Here is an 18,905-nt window from a genome sequence, read left to right as displayed (position 1 = left end):
AAATGGCAAAGTTTTAAACTGACCCAGCATACAAATTTTCTTCTTTTTTTCTTAATGCTGCAAAACGAAGAATGACTGATTTTAAATTATTTGAATGAATAAACTGTCGTGGTGATGAGTACTGGAATGAATGTACAGTTTTGAATGCAGAAGGTAGACAATGATTTTCCTTTATCAATATTCTAGACGGTCTTGAGGGGGCCTCTGTAGTCATTGAATTCAAATCACTTGCCCCTAACCGATGTGGGTTCGAGCCTCACTCGGGGCGTTGAATTCATCATGTGAGGAAGCCATCCAGCTGGCATACGGAAGGTCAGTGGTTCTACCCTGCCTGCTCGTAATGAAATAATGCACGGAGGGGCGCCTGTGGTCTTCATCCACCATCAAAGCTTCAATGTCGATATATGACCTATTATTGTGTTGGTGCGACGTTACACCTAACAAGAACAAAAAAATACGATCTGGCTGAACATCTTGGATCTTAGAAATATTATGGTTTGATGAACAGGGATCTTGGTCTGTTGACGAAGCTTTCCTACATGGAATATATTTTTGTGATTCTACGTGTTTTATATAAATGCTGATATGAACTTTTTATAGTTCAAACGAAATCAGGGCTGTTGCTTAAAAACCAATTATGATATTTGAGCGGTCATAGTCAACAGCCGAAGTTCACCGTCTGGCACGAACCATTTGCACAATTGATACCAAGACAGTTTCGGCCTAAATAACTTGTAAAAAAGTCAATAAGTAAGGTGTATATCGTTTAGCAGCTAGCCTGATTGTTTGTACATACCGTATAAGATCAACGGCAATATTTAGCTTTTACAGTTAACACTTATATTCATTATTCACTCTGAATAGAAAGAAAACGTATAAACAACATTAGTGTAATAATATCAAATACGGTCCTTTCCACGAGATTGCACGCGCAGTACGACGTCGTTCTAGAAAAAAATCATAAACAAAATAGCGTCATTAAAAAATTCTTTCAAAACTGGACGCCAAAATTTCGGAAAGAAAATTAAAATATAGTTCAGTTACTTTATAACGATAACGATCAAAATTGAAATGATATGACTTTGTGGGTTTTTTTTACTGGAGCTAAAGATACTGTAAATAAAAAGCATGCACTTGACTTTATTCGGACAGCGAATTACAATTGAATGGCAGCGGGTGTTTTTGACTTCCAGTTAGATATAGAAAAGATCGATATCCTGATATTTCATTTTGAATTTGAAATTCATGGAAAGCAAATCGCTTAATTTTGTAGCAAGATGCTGTAAATAAGCAAATATAAAGAGATGTCTTGGTGCGTTTAATCGGGTATAAATCCCTTTCTGACTTCTTGCACATCATCAAAGAATCGTTAACGCGATTCATAAATTTGCAAGGTGCGATTCATAATTTTGCAAAAATTTGCAAGGTGCGATTCATAAATTTGCAAGGTGCGATTCATAAATTTGCAAGGTGCGATTCATAAATTTGCAAGGAGTCCGAATGTGGTTAATACACGTATACACGCACAAAAATAACAGTAAATTCTCAAAATGATGTAAGTTCTTTTGCACTTATATCTTCTACCGAATGACTGCCCACTGTAACTTTCTAAAAACTGAGAGTTTTACTATCTCAAGTAAACTGTCTTACCACATATTATGTTCCTTTATTTGTAAGGCATGTGCATGACCATTTTAGAACATACAAAAATCGTTACCTCCTTTCACAGAAGAAAGGATTGTTTAAGTTTGTGTTATACTGTCCACATGGAATGGCCTAGTTGATCTGTGCACCAATGGATTAGAAACACTCGTCCTTGCTGCGGAGAAATTTGCTGTACTAGCACTAGTACGATCTGAGTACATTGTTGCTCTGTGAATTGTTGTGAAATTGTTAATTTCCCTGCAGATTGTGTGTTAGCAAAGTTACTGATCAGGATTTGTCCGTGAACTTTTCAATATTATTGAAGAAAGGCAGTTTGTCCTTATGTCTGGTACGGAGCATATGTACCTGTGTCTATACTAGAATAGTTGGCTGGAATGAAAAGCGGTACTTGAAGACGCTCTCAAGAGCGTTCGTGTTCTAATAGTGTCCTGTATTCGCTTAAAAGGACCCAGCTGCTACTGAAAGCATTAGCGTAAGTGTTCCAAACAGGCTGGAACGACACAAGCAGAATAACCCATGTGAGACTTTGTGCCTTCAGCGTAGAATATCGTGACTGTTTGCTTGGTTTGAGGATGCGCACCAACTTGTTTTATTTAATTTAACTTGTGGGGTCACAGCTGATGAATCCTCCACCCTAACTGCAACCGCTCTTGGATTGTCTCCTTGGTATTTTCAAATATTGGATAAACGTATTAACATATAAGTCTATACATTCACAAAGATCCTACATAGAACGTTCAATATTATTATTATTTTATTTTTTGTCATTATGATTAAGCTAAAGTATAGAAAATATGAGTTTCATATCTTTAAACGACGGTTAAATATAAATCTAGTTTATACTTTCAAGATTCACATGCCGTAGGCATTGCAAAAAAAACCCCAACAAGCACTGAACACTGTTACCTCTGATTACTCGAAAGCAGAACAAAAAAGAAACGTTACAAATTAACATGTATTCGTTATTAAACTGGCAACAAAAACATAGTAATAGCTGGTAAGACTTGCACTTGAGATAATACATGGGAGCGGCAATTGATTTTGAGGTGAGGGCGTAGAAGTGGGCTGGTTGTGTTTTAACTTAAAATAATTCATTATTAAGACCATATTTGGTGGGTTTCAACTTGGTTTGGGCCCCTAAGATGTGTAGATTTATGTATTACCTTCATATTTTACTATCAAAGTAAGCGACGGTCATGCCTTATGACAGACGGGCCAGCGTTCATATTTTGATGATACGGAGGCAAGGCACTTAGTCAAAATTTCGAATTTGTACGAAGAAATTTCGAGATATTAAGTCTTAATTCCGAGATATAAGCCCAAATCTAAGTTAGTATGTCGTTAGTTAGGCAGTGCAAAATAAGTAAAGTGATCCTCTACTGATCTGCTATAACAGACCAAGTTCAATGAACACATGAACAAAAATCGGTCTGCAGAAGTCGTATTTTAATTTGAGGCTGTGATCAAAAATAAACAACACTATCCGAATAGTTACATGCGTCTGCTTTACTTGTACATAATAAAGCAGAACGTAATTGTATTAGATTACCTAAACCATACGTTCATACGAGAATACAGTGAAAACATTAATCTAATATTTTAGAGAGCAACAGGTAGAACGAGAGGTAAAAGAAAGTAACCATACTGGAGTGAAAACAGACATACGAATAACGCAAAATCTGTTACACTGCGTTGTTTGATTGATATCCTTGGTGTTTTTAATAATTATTATTGCAAAACAATAATAAATCCACGTGTTGCTGAAATATGAAATTAATTGTTGAATTGTTGTTATTAATGTTGAAGCAGCTGGTAATAAACAGTTGCAACCGATTATCGTAGTACTCCCACAACCAGACGATTGGTAAAGCAGATCTTCTGCCACCACAAGCTATCAATTTAGCAAATCTAACTTGAGGTGGAGATTTGCCCAAAAAGTGGGTAGGAGTTCGTTGCTTTGAAGATTTCTCCTATCTCATATTTTTTTCAGCAAAAATAGTGCACCCAGCAAGGAATGATTTGTTTTTGTTTTAAAAGATAAAGTAAAAGTGTCACGTGACCTTTGTTAGAATTTGATAGTAATAACACTGTAGGGAATCACATGATCAAAATAATCTCTAAACCAAATAATAGATTTATGAATAATATGGGATAATAAAATATAGCTTATCATATGGCAACATAGACGTATCCCAAAAGTATATAGACCTTTTTACAGAGAGCTATTTCCTTAGCAACTGGAGACAATTTTCGCGCATATATTACGTTAGAGTATTACGTTGATTACCTAGGTGACCTATGCTTTATCATTTCATCTGCATAATAGTTACGTAATAATTTCCGGTATATTACTTAAAACAGCAACTTCGGTGACATGGAGCCGCGATCCCAAAGTATGTAGATGTCATTCAAGTCGGAGAAAAATATACACAGCAACTATTTGAAGTTGTGGGAAGAAAAAGATAAAATGAAAGGAAATATGTCATTTTTAGATGTAAGGAACAAGTTTGTGTGTGTGTTTAAGTGTGTGTGTGTGTGTGTGTGTGTTTGTTTGAACTACTGACCTCAAACCAACCATTACATTTAGTAGTACTTGTAGCAGTGAGCACAATGCCCAACTTTATCGTTCTGCCTCACTGGAATATCACGCCGTAGACACGTGGCATGATACCCCACCCAGTCACATTATACTGACATCGAGCTGACCAGTCCTAGCACAATCCTCTTAATGCTGAGCGCCAAGCGAGGAAGCTACTCTATAGTACCATTTTTTACGTCTTTGGTATGACGCGGCCGGGGATCGAACCCACGACCTCCCGCACTCGAAGCGGACGCTCTACCACTAGGCTACCGAGGCGCTTTATATGGTGTGAGGAAATAGACTGGCAATACTTGTTCTTCTTCTGACAAAAATAATAATAAAGCAGGCTTTTTAGGTAAGATACGATTAATAACATACATGTCTTTAATCAAAGCATACTGTTTAATATATAACTTGACTGAAATCGTCTTTATAGTGGCAAAATAATTCGTAATGTAATGATAATTTTATGTAGGTTTTCTAACCGTTGTGCGCTCCTTTGCCACACGTAAAGAGCGCATGCGCGTTAAAATCAAAACATCCGTGAAATTGCATAGCGACCGATAGCTTTTGTAAAAAGGTCTATAGATTTCAATCACAGTCACCTTCTGATTATCTGGAAAAAAAAAACAACAAAGACAAATATCAAACAGGGAATGCCACGTACCAAAAACGCAGCCTCCCCAAAACGAAGTCCACAGCACGCAGACGCGCACACCACAAACACACACACACATACACATACACGCGCTTACACACAAAGCCAACACATATGGACAAAACGAACAAACAAAAGAACACAGTGGGGCACCGCCTTGGAACGGTCAGTGGCAAAAACACCACTGGGGAGGTTAAACCGGTTTATGGTGCGCACCTAACCTCACTCTTACCCCCACCATGTTCACTTCAAGAAACTGAAACTTCTTATTTTCCTAAGTGTTTGTAATTACAGGATATCTATCATTATCAACTACATAACAATTTAACAATTTTCATTAGTCATATGTGAGGCTACATTTAAATTTCATATCTTATCATGGTAGGAAATTTATTCATGTTCTTTAAAATATAACTTTGGTTTAGAGATTATTTGATCATGTGATTCCCTATATAACTTTGTGTTTTAAGAGGATGCATTAGAAAGGTGCCTTTATGTTTATCGTTTTAATTTGTAATTGTTTCCAGCGCTTTATTACTTTCCTTTACAATAGTTTTAATTTTCTTTTCTTTCGGTGTATCGCATAAATTAGACACAGTTAGAGAACATCTTCATCCTGTTATACACTGCTGGCACTAAAATTGCCAGTGCTAGAAATTTGTTTTAGACATTTCATAGAGGTTGTCTGAAATATTTAAAGACTATTTTATTGTAATCATCAAGTCTCCAAATTATATCAATAACTTCCTTTTCAGCATCAATTACACAAGCGCCTTTTCATAGTGAATTTATATAACAAACGAGCCAAAAGAACAATAAACGAAAGACTTCAATGCTTTTGCAGAATATATCTCATCAAGACAAATACTACTGCGGACCCAACGAAGGAAGGCTGAATTGGTCAAAACAGCTAGGAAAAGCTCAGTTCAGAAAAGTAAAAGAGCCAATTGCGTTTCTTCTCAGACAGAACCGCTTCAAGGCTGTGACTCGAACTAGCAGGAGTTTCAGACATTCATAGGTCGGGTAGGTGTTGATCAGACTAAGAATAAGGCTATACCTATGGATGTAATTAGACGGGTAGGTGTTGATCAGACTAAGAATAAGTCCATACCTATGGATGTAATTAGACGGGTAGGTGTTGATCAGACTAAGAATAAGTCCATACCTATCCCTGCTAACCAGTTCACTCTTGATCTAATCATGGATGATATCTGCTTTTTTAAGGCATTTTTTATAATGCTCATATAGTGCCACGGTTTTCAAATTTCAGTTTCTTAATTGTACTTAATTTATGGCAGTTTTTTAATATAAAGGTTAGCGGAGGTAATCTGACTTTTATGCAATGTAATTAGTATATGAATGTAATCTGTTTTTGTGTCTCTTATAATTCATTTATTGAATGACCAATAACATGTTAGATACATTCGCTTTTTATTATGTCAATTGTGAAAATTGTAACATGTATGTTGGATGAGACGTAAATAAACTATATATATATACCTATGGAGGTAATTAGACGGGTAGGTGTTGATCAGACTAAGAGTAAGTCCATACCTATGGAGGTAATTAGACGGGTAGGTGTTGATCAGACTAAGAATAAGTCCATACCTATGGAGGTAATTAGACGGTTCATCATCTAGACCTATCAACTAGTAGTTACTAGGTGGATAACTGATGTCTGTAGTCTGTTTATTAATCAACAATTGCATACCCAAGATATATCTATTGATGTACAAGAATCTATCAGCAATGACAATATTCGTACTGCTCTTAATGAGAGTACTGCTGTATTATGGGAAGTTCAGGAAGCCATTTGTAGAGTTAAATTAGGAAAGGCTTGAAATATTGATACTATTCCAGTTGATATTTTAAAGAATAGTATTGTTTTCTTTTTTTACACGCACTATAAAATGTCTGGTTCGACACTGGATCGGAGTTGTTTCAAGCGTTAAATTGGGTAAAATTATTCAAAATCCAATTCCTAATTCTAGTACATTATACCCTCGAGATTACTTTATCATTTAGAGGTATTTCCTTGTTCTGTTCTGTGTACATGTATAAACTTTACTGTTCTATTCTTAATGAAAAAAATGTCTATTTGGGCGGAAAAGAATAATGTTGTAGAAGATGAACAAAATGACCTTAGGAAAAGTAGAAGTACTGATGACAATAGTTTGCCATTAACCAATATTATTGATATTAGAAAGTAACTAAAGTAGTCTACTTTCCGTGCATTTATAGATTATAAAAAGGTCTTTTGTGCTGTGCAACAATGATTTTGTTAATGTTGCTACCAAACCCGCTGTATGATCCTAAAACACTATGAACAAATTGCTATACAAATAAATTAATACCCGTATTGTTTTGTCATAGCTGAAGAATTGTCATTGTTAAAATCACGATGCAATACATAACAATGCTTTGTTTAGGGTTTTGTAAAATATAGAAACATTAAGGGATAAAGAGATTTTTTCTTAATATATGTACTATTATTTTATTCAACAAATAGCATGTGATTACAATACATTTTTACAAAAGCTAGGGATCCAGTAGTAAGCTAATAAGCTTTTTGTAGAAACTCTTTATACATGTACTTGATTACTAGGGTACTGTTAGTTCTTAAAACACTTATCTATGTTGTTATATGTAGCTGAATTATGTTTTTGATATCATATTTTCTCTTATATTTCTCCTATAATAATAATGTACTTTTATATAGACATTATATGATGTTTTAATTGTTACATATATAGAATCTATGTTTTGATTGATGGAATTTTAATAAACAATTAAATCCTAAATGGATATATATTCTAGGTAAATTGTCCTAAGGTAATGAAGGCAAATATATCTAGCGGTACCCTATATGTTTCAAGTTTCAAGTATATTTATTAAATCCATTTGGCTCATAAGCCCATGAGGACAACAGTTCAATAGATGTCTGACGATTAGTGAAAAATGTGAATACATAATACTACATACTACATATATGAGCCATAACATGGGAAAACAAACATAGTGGCTGTGCGACTAGCATGGGTCAGGATCCATGCTGTTCGCTTTCAAAGCCTATTACAATTAGAGAAATGGTTAGTGAACAGCATGAATCCTGACCAGAATGCGCAGATGCGCAGGCTGGTCTGGATCCATGCTGGTCACAAAGCCACTATGTTGGTTTTCTCATGGCGTGGCTCATATATCATACATTGCATGTCATAGAGGTTAAATTCATATCAATAACAAAACGTTATATACTAATACGTTATTAAGACCTTTAGAAAATAATTAAATTGAAAGGAATAGGATTATACGTAATTCTACTACGAGGCAGGAAATGTATCTAACATACTAGATAGGAATTAAATAATTTATAGCACAAGCGTGCTTTAACACTATTTCCAATATGCTTTTGTCTGATAAAGCACTCTTACGCTAGAATGCCGTCACACTAACGTGCGTTGACGTCAAAGTTTTTTTGTTGCGACTAAGAAAGAGCGCTTAATATTCCGAGTCATTTCATATCCTGCAAAAAAAGAAAAAGGAATGATGTATTTCTGTATTATATTATATAAAGACATGATATCTGGTCGATTGAGATAAAATACATGTCAAGGAAAAGGCATATTCCCTCGTTCTGCCAACTTTTCAGTCCAGTGCCGCAGGCATCTCGATGGTGCCGCAGGCGTCGTGAGAGGCGCAGTCATCTTGAATACTATTGTAGTCAATAGTACGTGTAATTTCGACCTTCTAACATGTATTGAAGTGCAAATAATATCAATGTCAATGTTGTTCCTCGAGTTATTAACAGAACAGAACAGAAACTTTATTTCGACTTAAGCATTTACAGCCCATCGTCATAAATGATGATCACAATATACATTTATACATTTACAATATACATTTACAGTTTTACAGATATATATGGAATATTATAATAGGAACATGTAGGTAAACAAAAACGTACATGCAATGTATGAGAGTGTTTAACTTGGAATACACAAGATATGCTCAATTGTTAAGTACATCATTTCTAAGTTTAAAACCTTTAGTACAAAACGTAGCTAATTTATTTAACACTGACTTTTTATCCGAGTTGAGTAAAACAATAAACTTGTACATACTGGGAGCTGTATAGAAATATCTTTGTATATATGTCTTTCTTAAATCGCTATATAATGGACAAATTAAAATAAAATGATATTCATCTTCGATGTCGTTTAAAGTACACAAGCAGCATTTCCTTTGATTTCTTTCTATATTTCTATGGCGTCCTGTTTCGATAAATAAATTATGTGAATTTAACCTTATTTTCGCCAGCGCATTTCTCATTTTAGGATTTTGTATAATTCTCAAATAACAAGCACGTTGAAAATCAAGCTTTAATTGTTTATATAAAAGTAACGAGGAACAAGAAGAAACGTTAGTATGCCATTCTGAAATATATATATCCCGAAGACGGGTAGTAAGAAGTGGAACAAAAGAATTAATATTAACAGATTCTGGGTATAACCAAACATCATTAAAACCAGCATTTTGCAACAAGTTACGTACATTAGCTGCCCAGTTTTTTACATTTTGATTGCTGATTAATTGTTCTATTTGAGATCTTACGACAGTAGATAAAATACAATTACAGTCTTTACTTGAGAAAAGCTTTAACCAATATTTAACAATTCTAACGTACCTATTAATATATAATGGAAATCTTCCTAATTCTGCATATAACGAGAGAGAATTTGTAGACGTCTTTACATTTAAAAGCCATTTACAGAATTTTCTATGGATTCTTTCTATATTTTCAGCTTTAGAAAAGCCCCATACCTCACAGTTGTAATTTAAAATAGATAAAACATAAGCATCAAATAAATTAAACATGATATCCACAGATACATAAGATCCTTTTGTAACACTAAACAGTGAGTGCATTGCTTTTAATCCCTTTCCAGCTAACATTTGAGTTGCCTTAATAAAAGAGCCACCGCTGGAAAATACAACACCTAGATAGTTAAAACTGTTAACAATTTCAATTTCTTTCCCGTCGTATGTCCATCTGTAATTTTGGTTTATTCTACCTCCTTTCTTAAAAACAACAATTTTCGTTTTATCTACATTTACACTAAGGTTCCATTTTTTACAATATAATTCTAACTCATTTAAAGATTTTTGTAAACCTTCTTTCGTTTCTGAGAATAACACAGCGTCATCGGCAAATAATAACAAATATATAGATAATTGATCAAGCGTAATGCCTGCATCTAAATTATTCTGCAATTGCATTTCTATATCATTTAAAAACATTGTGTTATTGTGTAAGACAAATCTTCTCAGACCTAATATTGTAATATAATAGCTATTTTAACAAGTTTGCAATATTTTTCTCGTTTTTTTTTTTTTTTTGGGGGGGGGGGGGGGGGGAGAGAATGGGACCAGGTCCCTTCCAGTTCGGAAAATCACGTCATTCGGATCGATTTGGGATTATTTTCTCCCGTAAAATAACTATATTCAATAATTACTAAACATCCCATTTGTAAAAATTTTTGATGCTTAGTTCAAAGCAAGGTATGAAAACCAGCATCGGAGCACAAAAACTGTCATAACTTTGTCATTTTTCAACCAGTTTTATAAAATATGTTTTTGTTTCAGCATCGAGTTGTTTTTTCTTTACAGTTTGGGCGTACTTTTTTGATTAGTGGCGAGCAGAATTTTGCCCCCCCCCCCCCCCCCCCCAAAAAAGAAATAAATGATTAGTAAATACATAAAGAAGTAAAATGGTGAGATTCGCTGTTTTGGCGTTCCGAAAAAAAAGAACGCAAAAGACAAAAAAATGAACAACAACATAAAAACATGAAATTTCTCTCGGTCATCTCACTTCATGTTTTTCTGTAACAGTATATCAGCACAAAATTCGCTGTTAAGTCAAGATATTTAGATACGAACGAAGAATGTATAAAACGATAGTGTTCCCAAGTTTTGTGTAGAAAAGAACCAATAAAAAAAATTGTCCAAAATGGGGCTTTACTTGTTCTAATTTTTTATGAAATACTACAAAAATATTAACATATTTTACTTACTCTTTGTCGTTCAACTATGATTTAGGTATGTGCACTGACTGTACACATAAAGTTTACGTCTGACCAAAAGGAGGAATGATTTTCTTTTTCCTTTTATATACACTGAATGCATGTACATCCATCTGAAAATATAATGAAAACAAGACATTTAACTATCGATAACTTCATTGCTTCTTTTCCAAACAAAACTTGGGGACAGTATCGTTTAAATGGAAGTTTCATGTTTTTACGTTTTGTTTGTTTTTGTTTGTCTTTTTGTTTTCCTTTTCTTCGGAAAGCCAAAACAGCGATTTTTTCGCCATTTGGGGGGGGGGGGGGGGGGGGGGGGGGGAGGGGCGAAATTCAGCTCATCGCTTATCAAAATAGCACTAAGACCAAACTGTAAAGAAAAAAAAACACAAGAAAACTTGATGCTGAACCAAAAACATCAAAATTGGTTGAAAAATGACAAAAGTTATGACAGTTTTTTTTTTTTGCTCCAATGCTGGTTTTCATACCTTGCTTTGAACTAAGCATCAATAATTGTTACAAATGGGAACGTTTGGTAATTTAATATTGTTTTTAGGAGAAAATAATCCCAGTTCGATACAAAATGACGTGATTTTCCCAACTGGGAGGGACCTGGCCCAATCCCCAAAAACAGCGAGAAAAAATATTGCAAACTTATTAAAATAGCTATTAACAATACTTCGGATTGAGAAGATTTGTCTTACACAATAACTGGAGGAACAGCATTGTTATTGATATTTTGCACTTTAATACATGTTAGAAGGTCGAAATTACACTTACTACCGACTACAATAGTATTCAAGATGACTGCGCCTCTCACGATGTCTGCGGCACCATCGAGATGCCTGCGGCACTGGACTGAAAAGTCGGCAGAACGAGGGAATACGCCTTTTCCTTGACATGTATTTTATCTCAATCGATCAGATATCATGTCTTTATATAATATAATACAGAAATACATCATTCCTTTTTTTGGCAGGATATGAAATGACTCGGAATATTCACTGCTTTTGTAATTTTCACGTTACTGTATCCGATGGAAAACACGCGCAAAATAACAATATTATATATTTCTTCACAAACTGGGCATGAATTTGTCGGCAAGACACAACTACATCCCGCTGCATTCCCCGATTTCTAAAATGTTTTTACTGTAAAAAGACAATAACCAAAAACATTCAATTTTACTCACCGTGCTTGTTATTTTTGTAAACATCCTGCGCAATGCCTGCGCCGTCGGACGCGCGAGGCCTTCATTTCAGTGCGGCACATTTTGTGCCGCAGGCAACGTTTCATACCCGTGCACAGGGGTCCGTAACGGACCAAGGGTACATTGATAATTTTGGAACTTCATCAAATCGCTCAAAATGTCATATTTGATGTTGTCTGAGAGTGTCAGTATATGCCTCAGATGTAAGATATAACCGTATTTGAGAGCTGCAGACCTAGACATTTCAGAAATATTTTCAAAATAAGTTTCGTGTAATAAATGTTGTTTCTACGGAAGCGTGAAAGGGCCATCAGACGCTAATACGTTTTAGTACGTTAAGGCTGCGGAAAGGATATGGGAGGATAGCTGTTATGTCAATGGAAAGTCTCCATGCTGTTGAGTTTGATTTGCCCGGCGATGCTTTGGTCACGCCACTGCTTTTGTGGTGGTAGCGTGGGCGCCGCCGTGTCAATGATAGTCATCAATATGGATACTTTTAAACTAAACATTTTAATGTACAAACTCGTGTTTTATACTGTTTTAGTGTCTCATAAGTCAGTAATGGCTGGATGTAAAACTGTTTTAACAGGATTGTTTTATACATTATGTAAAATGCTATGAAAGTTTTAAATGTGACACTTTAATATAACATATAAAGTTGAGAAACAACGTGACTAAGTCTTTGCAACCGGAGTATATTTCCATACTAACAAAACATGTAACGTAATTAAGTAACTTACAAGTTATATAGATATATACATGTTTACACCAATTTCTATCCCTAACGTCAAAACAGTACTAACAGTAAATGCATTGTGAACATACATTGCTAACTTCTTTATCACGATTCTATTTTCAGACTTAATTAATCAGCTCTAGAAACTTCATCATGTTCGGTCTTTGCCGAAAGTAAGATTGTATAAATTGTTTACATAAGTCTTTGTATAAGGGACATTCAATTACAAAATGAAATTCATCTTCTAGCACATTAAAAATGAAACATTTTCTTTCATTTACAGGTATACATATTGGTTTTATCCATCTTCAAGACTCGATGTAACCTATGCGGAGACAATTTTAACCTAGCTAATGCTTGACAAAATTTATTTACTGAAAAGCAGTCTAAATATGTTTGAGAATTGAAAGACGCAATATTTTTGTAAAACAAAGTTCTACTAGAATCATTTAATATGCTATGCCAATTTTGAATAAATCGATCTGTAAATCTTTAACTAAATATAAACAAATATGTAGATTGTTATGTTTTAACATTAAAATTAAAATTTATTGCAAATCGATCAGATTTTTAATGTAAATTACAGTTTTGCCATACGTCTGTCGGTCGATAATTCAAGATCACTGTTCCTATGGAACTATTAAATTTGTTTACGTTATATTATAATCATAAGAATCATAAGAATTAAGTCTAAAAGATAAAAAACATGAAACTCGAGCCTGAAAATGATGTGTCATAATGTTTGAGAGATGAATGTACAATCCTTCAGCCTGCAAAAAGCCCCTAGCGGAAAACCAAATGTTATCGCATTTATCATTAGATGACGCTCTTTCCTTCAAGCTGTTGCAGAGAATTAATTAATTGTAAAAATGAAATGATTCCCAATGTGCCAATACATTTGTATATAAAAGGCAAGCGGAAGATTTCATGCACATTTTGAACATAGGAGATTATTTTCGATCACCCACACGGTATGTATTATTTGTATTTAATATCTAAATGCCTCTCATAGAAAATTTGAGATATCCGCGTCTCCCATATAAAAGAACTGTTAAATCATTCATTCATTTATTAGAATTTGCATATATTCCAAAATTAAATTGGAATATCTTAAGAGAATTTACGGTTTCCAGTTGTATTAAAATACGTTTTATTAAAAGAGATTATAACGCGATTGTTTTGAGACATATCATGTGCATGTTTTGTGCTCAACCATTTTACAACCGGACGCTTCGCGTTCCTCTCTGATTGAATTGTTTTAGACTTCATGGTGTGCAGATCTTAAAGTCCAGTGAATAAAGCTGCTTTGATATCCGACTTGTCGAATATTTGGTCGGGCCCTTAATGGTGTTTCCTGAATTTTCTGTGTTCTGCAAAGGTACTGAGTACGTGTATTTATGCTTCGTTGGACTTGCTTTTCAAATAAAGAGAACATACAGTGCATTATATATTTATATAGAGCTTTTTCTGTTTTACATACCTCGCATTCTGTTACCATTGTGTGTTTAAGGGATTCACTTCGTGGGGATAACTTTCGTTTACACTGTCCTGTAATTAACACCGCGGGGATTAACAGTAAAGTTTGGTGCACCATTATCTGGTTTAACTCTCCAGTAGTGTGTGTTTGCCACTGACGTACAAAGGCTTTGTCCTTCTGTCTTCTTTTATTTGTCCGTTTTTCTTCCGTTGTCCATGCGTTTTACTTTGTGCAAGGACGTAAATTGACGTTCACGTCCTTGGGTTTGTAATGTACACATCCTTATATACACATTGTTATGGGACTGCGTTTTTGAAACGTTGGTTTTCCTATGGAATATTTAGGGGCACACGTGTGGCATGCTACTATGAAGGGAAAAAATGAATCTTTACCGTAGTACTTTTAAAATTTTAGATTAACAAAATATGTTAATCTCTATTGTTCTCTTCAACTAGATCCAACTCTCTCATTAAAACTTCAAAGGAGCCAAACTTATGTGTGTAATTTGGGCGTCCCACTACCAATGTATTTCACAAATTTTCCATAAATTGTTAGAAAAAAGACTTCCGAGTGATATATGTCAAGAATGGGTTAATTCATTACAAAAGTGTGATATGCCAGTTCACTACTTAGTGTGTCCTTGAATCCTTGATTTAAAAGTAAAGTTTGGTGCACTAGCCCTAGCCCTAATCCTAGCCCTTTTTGAATCAGTAAGTTTTAGTAGTGAATATGTAAAACTTCTCAAATTGAGAATCATTCCTGAGATGACTAGTTTCACATACATCATTTTAAAAGTTGAACACCGTTTTGTTTGATCCAGTTTTAAATTTAGTTCTTTCTTAATGTTAGTGGTTGATGTGGTTTATATTCTGCAGACTCTAGCTAAGATTACTAACAGTCCATTTTTTATTGATGTTATCATAAAACTTTGCTCCAAAGCATTAAACATTAAAAAAAATATGTTTTTGTTATGAATATTTTCAGATATCTTACACAAGCATGGTTAGCAAGTTGTCAGTTGCCCTTCTTTTTCTCGGAACTGTTTGCTTCCTAATGGAGATCAAAGAAGCGGAAGCCGGTATTAGAACTGGGCAGGGACCAGGACCAAACCGTAATAAATTAAACGGGTCTGGAAACCAATTTATGGGAGCCAGTCTGTTGCTTTATTATTATTCTTTTCGTAACACGGAATAAAAAATAAGCTGTTTTTAATGAGATCGTTAGATTTTAAATTCAGAGATCTACACTTTGAAATGTTCTAAAGCAGCACCTTATTTTTGCTAATGTCAACAACAACAACAATGTTTCAAACACTTGAAATCTAAATTTCTTATTAAGGTTACCAGTTACATTTAAACAACATTTTATGACATTTTTTCACATTTCATCTATTCTGTTAGAGGTATATTTAGGAACAAGTTGCCCAGGTGCCCCTTCATTTCATCACAAGCGGGCACCTGTGTATAGAACCACCGACCTTACATAAGGCAGCTGAATGGATTCCTCAAGAATTTAAAGCCCCGATCGAGTCTCGAATTCCATCGGTGATGGGCAAGTGATTTGAAGTCAGTGACCTTCACCACGTGGCTACGGAATTTTATATTTAGACAATAGAATATTGCATTATAGGTGGGGAACGGCAAGTATGTTTCATTTTCAATCAAACAGATTTTGCCATTGTTTGATTAGTTGTACCCTACGTTTGAAAGGGTTTTTCTATGGATTCGTGATATGTTTTCAAACTGTCATGTAGTGGCCGTAAAATGTAACCCAGTTCTTTTATTATCATGTAGCTCTTTCAAATACAATTTATCGAACAGCTTAAGCCGGTGGTAGATGCCATCAGGGGTTTCACTCCTAGCCGTCAGAAGGGTTGTTGCCTATTCCATAACCTTTATTGCTCAGTAGCAGTCCATGCTTTAAAAAAAAATATTCTTAAACATTTAATGAATAATCACAACAGCAGACTTCAGTGCCGTGTTGCGTCCGTAAAGAGTCGTTCCTTCCTTTGGTCCAGTGTAGCTGTTACTTCTATTTATTAATTATAGTCCACGGCTGTAGTTGCTACTAATGGATATTTGGGGAGTTGCAAATTTCATAACTTCTTATTTACGGACTAAACAGAAACAAGTCTGCTTTAGATGTATTCTTTGCTTCAAAATCTTCAAAATATTTTGTAATAAAAACAGTCTTTCCCGGCGTGTGATGGCCGTTCAAATATTACACCATTGAAACACTGTAAGTACAAGTTCCTGCACTTCGGGTTAATAAATTCCATTTAATTTCTATAAGAATCTGGTTCTAGTGGAGCGTCACAGTGGTGATTAACAGAGTCTTCTATTAAATAATGTAGTTGGTTACATCTTGCTCTTTCTACTAGGTATCTTCTTATAGATTTAACGCTTAGCCTTACTTTTGGAGAACAAAATTCAAACAACATCATATCACAGAAAGAAAGGTTAAAATGAAAATTTAACAGCACATAAATATGTAAATTGCAATACAATTGTCAGTATACTGATACATACACCGAATTCCGGAAAAGGGCTGCAAAAGGGGCCACACTTTCGGACATTTCAACGCGTTTAAAAACTCACCAGTTTCAAAGAACTGTTACATATCTTCGTTTCGGTGCATTTGCAATAATGTCTTCAGCGCAGTTTTCAGCAATTGTTTATTTTTGATTTCTCAACAAATTCATTTTTAAAAGGGGTGGGGGCAACTTTTTAAGAGTATTTTAAGTATCCATCGTACCGGACAGTACGGCAGAACATGTAATGGTCAGGTAGATTGTCAGTAAAGATGTTGCTCGTTTATCAAATTTTTCAAAATATCCCAGACTTCTACTTTATTTTAGTAATATGCATTTTATATAAATAATTTAATTTCATTTCATTTAATTATGAAAATAAATCATTCAAACTTCCGGGATGTAGGAGTTTTTTTACAATTTATATATGTTCAACAGAAGAACCATGTGTGAGCGGACCAGGCACAGATGGCAAGACATATCAATATGATGCAACCTGGAAAGACAGTCTAGGAAGATCATGCAAGTGCTTCCCTCATGGCATTTCTGTTTGCACGAAGGATGAAGACTAAATAACTCTCTGGTAAAGTAATATCAATATACCGAATGGAGAAATCATTCCATGAATATAGTCCATCGAACATTCTATGTACTGTTCGTAGAAATCATAAAATCTTCGCGAAACGTTAACATTTTTGCAGAAATATATCACTCTGTACGAACAAACTTCTTCTTGTTTGTGGTAATCTTTCTACACTTGCATTATTATCCCCGTAGTATGTAACTATGAATAATAACAGAAACTAATGCTCCATAGTATGTAACTATCAAAAATAACAGAAAATAGTCCATGTGAAATTATTTTAAGCAGTAAACTTCAATAAATAACTATGGATCATTAGATTAATACCACTAATAGCCCTAGTTCTAGAAACGCATGTTCTTATATCTGAAAATGTGTGTGAAGTTCATTATTTGTTTCAGTAGCAGGGGACATGTTTTGTCTGGTAAATACTCTGAATAAAATGATTTATTTCACATTTGTATTCTGCTGGTTCTGTACGATGTGATTTTATTACAAGATGTTAAGTGAATTCTTGGAATATTTCAGTGGTAATTATATATTTATTTAGTACTGTGCATTTAAGATCATATGTAAATATATCTAATATTTTTTACTGTAAAAAATATTAGATATATTTACATATGATCTTAAATGCACAACCTTTATATTCCATGAAATTATATAAAAATATCTTTTAAATTGCAGAAATGAAAGAACCTACTCTGCTTGAATGTCAACAAAAAAAAAAATAATTCGATTCCATTTTGTTCAGTGCCATGGAATTTATGATCAATAAAACTGTTATCTTTATTCGCTTTTATTGTCGTTATTAGTCGTATTGAGTACTAATTACTTATAGTTCCTTATCCGACTGTCTGTCCGTCAGTCAACTGTCTGTCCGTCAGTCACAAGAACCTGTGGTTACTCTAAAAGCACATTTTTTCATGGAACTTTGTACATGAATAGAAGGTGATATGACAAATGCTGAAGTCCTTTAACTTTACTTTGTCAAAACTATGGTAACAAGTAGTTAGAAATATAACAGGAAGTGGGTCCTGTGATAGTATAAAGTATAAAACTTTCAAAGATTTTCATGAAGCTTGGTAAACAGATAGTAGACAATTCTTAAAATGAGAACGTGGGTTTATAGTTCTCCCATCGGAATTCTCCTCAGGGAATTCCACAGGAGACATGATTTGAAAACGTCCCTACGCCACTCCGTCATGTGCAAGACATTTTTTATGATACACCGTGCATGGATAGAAGGCAATACGGAAAATAGGTCTATCATTTTATTTTTGTTTGCATTATAAAAGTGTGCTTGATATGGAAACTACTAGTTAAAACAAATCATATAGTGTATTCTTCGATAACTTACAAAACTTATTCCATGAAAACTTGTA

The 18,905-nt window shown here is 34.4% G+C and overlaps 1 long non-coding RNA gene across 1 annotated transcript; it reads left to right on the top strand.

Annotated features, from left to right (window-relative positions):
* Nucleotides 1–13,786: 13,786 nt before the first annotated feature.
* LOC123552558 (uncharacterized) lies at nucleotides 13,787–18,312 on the top strand. The gene is made up of 4 exons (XR_008370782.1): nucleotides 13,787–13,901; nucleotides 15,392–15,518; nucleotides 17,376–17,520; nucleotides 18,208–18,312. It is a non-coding gene; the product is annotated as an uncharacterized LOC123552558 (long non-coding RNA).
* Nucleotides 18,313–18,905: the final 593 nt, after the last annotated feature.

Source organism: Mercenaria mercenaria, chromosome 4 (genome assembly GCF_021730395.1).
Source record: "Mercenaria mercenaria strain notata chromosome 4, MADL_Memer_1, whole genome shotgun sequence".
Lineage (NCBI taxonomy): Eukaryota > Metazoa > Mollusca > Bivalvia > Venerida > Veneridae > Mercenaria > Mercenaria mercenaria.
Note: the sequence above shows the minus strand (reverse complement) of the source record. Positions and strands in the feature narration are given on the sequence as shown.